The sequence below is a fragment of the Chiloscyllium punctatum genome, chromosome 18 (genome assembly GCF_047496795.1).
Source record: "Chiloscyllium punctatum isolate Juve2018m chromosome 18, sChiPun1.3, whole genome shotgun sequence".
NCBI lineage: Eukaryota > Metazoa > Chordata > Chondrichthyes > Orectolobiformes > Hemiscylliidae > Chiloscyllium > Chiloscyllium punctatum.
Genome location: NC_092756.1, coordinates 419846 through 425845, shown reverse-complemented (window position 1 = coordinate 425845; position 6000 = coordinate 419846). Strand labels below are relative to the sequence as shown.

Here is a 6000-nt window from a genome sequence, read left to right as displayed (position 1 = left end):
GAAAATTAACTCGGGACAGAATGCGACCCCTTAAAGTCATCTATGTGTGAACCCACAGGAAATGGGCGAGCTCCAAAACAAATACTTCACGTCAGAACTTACTGTGGAAAACACACTGGGGAAGCAGGAAAATAAATAGTAAAGTTTTCAAAAGAGTCGACATTGGAGAACTGGAGGTGCTGAAGTTTTCGAAAACATGAAAATTAGACAAAGCCCTGGGAACTACTCAAGTATATCCCAGGACATTGGGGTAAGTTAAGGAAGACACTGACAACGATATTTCTATCACTGACAGCCACGGGTGGTGAGCTGGGAGCCTGTGGGGGGGGGGGGGGGGGGGGGGCTAATGTTGCGCCAGCATTTAGGAAAGGCTGCGGGGAAAAGCCAGGGACATAAACACCAATTAGCTTGATGTCAGTGGTGCCAATGTTTTTGGAACCAATTCTGTGGGACAAGACTTCCATGCATTTGGAAAGGCAACGATTGATTAGGGATAGTCAGCATAGTTTTGTGCATGCAAAGCCGCGTCTCTCAAAATTGATAGAGTTTGTTGAAGAGATGACCAAGAAGATGGATGAAGGCAGAGCAGTAGACGTTGTCTATACTGACTTCAGCAAGGCCTTAGACAGGATTTAGCGTGGTGCACTGGTTAGTAAGGTTAGATCACATGGGATCAGGGAGAGCAAGACAAACACAAAATGGGCTTGACAGTAGGAGACAGAGAGTAGTGGGAGAGGGTTGTTGTGCAGACTGGGGGCCTCGGACCAGCGGTGTGCCATCAGGATCGGTGCAGGATCCACACATCTGTATTATTGACATAAACGAGAATATATGAATTAGTGTTAGTAAGTTTGTGGATAGTAAAGTAAGTGTTATAGATGGCAGTGAATACAGTTATCAAAGGTGATCTTAACCAACTGAGCCAATGGGTCAAGAAATGAAAGATGGAGCTGATTTCAGGTATTGGATTTTGTTAAGACAAACCAGGGACAACAAACACAATTAATAGCAGATCTCTGGGCAGTGTTGTCGAACGGAGAGAGACCAAGGGATTCAGTTACAGTGTTCCTTGCAAGTGGAGTCACAGGTGGACAGGATGGGGAAAACAATATTTGGCACACTGGCCCTCATGGGTCAGAGCATTGAGTACATGAGTTGGTCCATCATGATGCGGCTGTATCAGACATTGCTGGGTCTCCAGTTGGAGTACTGTATCGAATTCTGATCATCCTGCTTTAGGAAACATATTCTGAAACTGTAAATGGAGCAAAGATTGACGAAGATGTTACTGATACTGGACCGTTTGACAGAAACAGAGAGGCTGGATAAGCTGGAAAGCAACATAGGTGGAATGAGATAGATTTAGCAGATAAGGTTAATGAGAATCCAAAGAGATTCTACAGCATACAAGTACAAAAAAAGCTACTAGAGAACCAATAGAGCCCCTCAAAGATCAATAAGGCCATTCATGTGTGGAACCACAGGAAATGGGCGCGACACGAAATGAATATTTCATGTCAGAACGTACTGTGGACAAAGACTAGGAAAAAAAAAGGAAAGAAATAGTGATGTCTTGAAAAGAGTCCCCATTACAGAAGTGGTGGTGCTCGAGGACTTAGAACACAAAGGTAGAGAAAGCCCTAGGTACTGGACAAGTGTATCCCAGAACAATGTGACAATGTCACAGTGGGGACCGTGGCAGAGATATTTGTATCATTATCTTTCTATTTCCATTGGGTGTAGGTGGCTGAGGAGTGACCTTATAAAGGTTTTTAAAAACATGAAGGGTATACGTAGGGTGAAGAGTGAAGGTCTCTAACTCAGGGTAGAGGAATCCATAACTAGAGGGCATAAATATGAGGTTGGAGAGGAAATACCTAAAAGGGACCAGAGGAGAACATTTCCACACAGAGAATGGTGCACATATTGAATGAGCTTCCGCTGAAGTGGTAAAGTATAATTCCATCATGGAAAAGACATTTGGGCAGGTACTTGGAGAGGAGAAGGTTTGATGGGATAGGGACCAAACGCAGGCAAATGCAACTCGTTCAGGAACTGTGATCAGCATGGACTAGTTGGATCGAAGGAACCGTTTCTGTTCTAAGTGTCTCTTTCTCCAGTTATTGGAGGAGGAGACTACTGAGGTAAGGCATGTTGTAGGCACTGAAGCAAGTTACAGCGATGGAGATGGTAGTCGAGAATGCAGTATATTTCAAATATTTGGAGGGACTATTGGGAAGGGAGTCGGTTACAGGGACAGGAACTATTATAGGAGTTAAAAATTATTGAAGACACTGGTCCACGAGACATGGTCTATGTATAGTGTTGGAGGGGGAACACTGACCAGAAAGATGCCAGGCAGCATTCCCACATACTCATGGGAAACCTGATTTCCCCTCTGTTATACTGATGTTCACTAAGACATCACAAGCCTGGATTGATAACTGTGACACTCCCGATGCTATCTCAATGCAACAAAACTTAAAGTAGGGGTGGTGATTGACCTGGGGTGTGTCTGTACTGTGCTCCCCCTCCAGCATTGTATCTATGTCATGTCTTGTTACCCGATCTTTGGAGCCCTCTCATTGCTCTCTTCTCTGTGCACTGTGAGTGATCTTACCTCACTGCAGGATTTATTGAAGGCTCCAGATCTCCCTGCCCTCTGTCTCTCTGGCTAAACAACCATCTTCAATGAGGTGATAGATGAGGCACCCAACAGTTGGGAAGTCTATTGAGTCAGGAACTTACTGATTACATACAGGAGACAGAGAAATAGACAGGATGTGAAATTAGACTGATGCAGTGAAGGTTATACATGGAGAATAGCAGTGAGTTCCACAAAGATATGAGAAATCCCAGTCTCCATTCTTGGCCTGTGCTGTTGTGTCTCTCTGGAGTGGAGAATTCTGTTTGCTCAGGATCTGGAGTAGCTGCAAGAGCGAGGGGCGCTGGCAGAGGAAGAGATTGTACCCCCACAATGAGAAATACTACATGGAGAGATACTGAGTGACATCACCAGATTGCAGGAAGGTATCAGGATCAAACAAATCATGACGGAAAAACAGGTTTAGCTCCATGATGCACTGGTATCAGTGTTCAGGGATGAATAGCCTGTGAGCAGGCGAAGTGATGGCTTAGTGGTGTTATTGCTCGAGCATGTATTCACAACCTCAGCTAATGTTCGGGGGAGGAAGGTTTTACCCCCACCATCAGAAATGGTGGAATTTGAAATAAATTATTTTAAATATAGCAATTGATAATCCATCAATACCATTACTGATCTACAGTAAATCCAAACATTTCTCCTTTCAAGAAGGACATCTGCCCATCCTCACGTGGTCTGCATGACATCCCCACAGCAAAGTGTTTGCCTCTTAATTACGCTGTGAAATGGCCAAGCAAGTTACTTAGCTGAAAAGCAGGTTAGGGCTGGACAAGAAAGTTTGGTCAGCCAGAGACATCCATATCCCATACTTGATTTCTAAAAAATAACCATTCTGATGGTCCCACTGGAACTGAGCTGGGGCCAGTGTCCTGGCCAATAATGTCGGTAGATGTATGGACAGGGCTTTAAACTGACAGAGAGGATGCCGGGACAGGGTTCAGGTGAAAGGAGATTTCCAAATCCAAAGAGAAAAGGTGACGTATCAGAACAGCATAGGAATGTGTCCGGAGACAAGCAGAAAGGAACAGGATGGGACAGAGTTTAACTAAAACTATATATCAGCGAATCGATTTGTGACAGGAAATTGTAGGAAAGAGTAAGTTATGTTTTGTTTTGGAATGGACAAAGTCTCTTCAATAAGGTGGATGGATTTGTGACACAGAGGTGAAAGAGATTTAAAAACCAGAGGTACGTGGTTGCAGGGCGAACTAAAGGTGGAAAATAAATATTCAATAGTTCACAAACTTGCAGAAACTCAGGCAAAATGGGTAACGCTAACAATAATGGATAACAATGGCTTTCTCGAAAAAGCATTTGGCCTCAGATCATGAAGTAAAGTCAGTCTGAATGTAAATTCTGGCTACTCTCTTCCAAGGACACAAGGAGCAGAGAGATTTAGCCATCAAACATCATTTCATTGTTCATCACTGCATTAAACAGGAACTCATTGGAAGTTTTAATGAAGGTATTGTGATAATTTAGTGAAATTTCAACATTCATATAATCTTGACAATCATACTGACAGAGTGACATTCGAAGAGCAGATTGTAGATTTATTTTCAGTGTTTCTTTGAATAACACATTATGTAACTGGCTCGGGACATAACTATCTCAGAGCGAATGTTGTGTGATGAAACTTTGTGAATGAGTAATATCACCTGGGGAGATCCTCCGGGAAATTGTGATAAAGTGCAGTTTAAAGAAATATAAAGGTTTAAAGGAATTACAGAAAGGACAAGCTACAACTGGAAATAAAAACAGCCAATTACACGGGTTTGAGCGGAGAACTGGCCAAGGTAAACAGGCAGAACAGACTGAAACATGTGTCTATAAATGAACAGCGGAAAACATTTGAAGGAACAGTGTAAAATACTCAACAAAAGGAAATTCCATTGCAAAAGACAAAACCTCAGCAAGAAATTACCTCCCATCCCTACTCAGGAACAAAATGGATCATATTAGATTACGAGGCTTATAAGATCACCACAAAGTGCTTAAAATCCTGAAATGAGAGAGAGTTTAAGCAGTTAGTATTCGAGGGATTGCGAAGGGTCTGCTAGCAGGAGGAGGGCAGTGGAAAGGAGAATCATTGTCAGGGCTTAATGACACGATATGAACAGGGAGAGGTGGAGGTGGTGAGAGTGTTACAGAGAGTGGTCAGAGCCTGAACCGTGTTACAAAGCCAGTACAGATTGTTGCAGATGCAGATTGCAAAGGTAGGGAGGGACATCTGCATTTTATTTATTCATGCATGGGATGTGGGGGGTCACTGATTGGACCAGTATTCTTTGTCCCCACTGCTAATTGCCCAGAGGGCACATCAGAGTCAGCTACATTGCTGTGGGTCTGGATTCACATGTAGGCCAGACCAGGTTTGAATGTCAGATGTTTTCACTAATGGAGGTAACTGAACCAGATGAGTTCTACCTAACTGATCAAAAATGTTTCCTCACCAATGTCTTGTTCAGACAACATGACATCCCAACTCCTACTCTCAATGTTCTAACCAATGAAGGTAACCATTCCAAACGCCTGCTTCACCAGCCTGTCTACCTGGACACCACTTTCAAAGAACTGTGAACCTGCATCCCTGGGTCTCTGACTGACAACACTACCCAGGGCCTGAACATTAACTGTACAAGTCCCACCCTGGTTTGTTTCACCAAAATGGAACACTTCACATTTATCTAATTAAACTCCATCTGCTATTTTTCAGCCCACTATCCCAGCAGTACTGGTCATAGTGTTGCATCATTGATAACCTTCATCACTGTCCACTTTACCACCAATGTCAGTGTCACCCAAGAAGCTTACTTACCAGGAAACCAATATTCTCATCCAAACCATTTATCCAAATGACAAACAACAGTGGTCCCACTGCATCGCTTGTCACATGCCTCCAGTCAGAAAAACAACATATCTCCCATCAGCCTCTGTCTCCTACCATCAAGCCAATTTTGTAAACCGTTCACTAGCTCCTCCAGAATGCCGTATGCTTTTACATTGATCTGAGTTTATTACTCAGTTTACCATATGGAAGGCAGAACACAGAACAGTGCAGCACAAGACCCTTCGGCCATGATGCCATGCCAACCTTTTATCCAACAGCAAGATCAAACTAACCTACATACCTTTCACGAGTGTATTAAATGTCCCTAATGTATCTGACTATTCCACCACTGCTGGCAGTGCATTCCACACACCCCCAACACACACTTTGTGTAAAGAACCTGCATCTGAAATCTCTCCTTAACCATCCACCAATCACCTAAAAACTATGGCCGCTCAGAATAGCCATGTATGCCATGATATAAAGAAGTCTCTCACTATTCACT

At 43.3% G+C, this 6000-nt stretch overlaps 1 long non-coding RNA gene across 1 annotated transcript in view; it reads right to left on the bottom strand.

Moving 5' to 3' along the window:
* Positions 1-2640: 2640 nt before the first annotated feature.
* LOC140488918 (uncharacterized) overlaps positions 2641-6000 on the bottom strand; it is a 55557-nt gene continuing 52197 nt past the window's right edge. Inside the window, exon 4 of the long non-coding RNA XR_011963049.1 lies at positions 2641-2747. This is a non-coding gene — a long non-coding RNA (uncharacterized lncRNA). The remainder of the gene's footprint in view (positions 2748-6000) is intronic.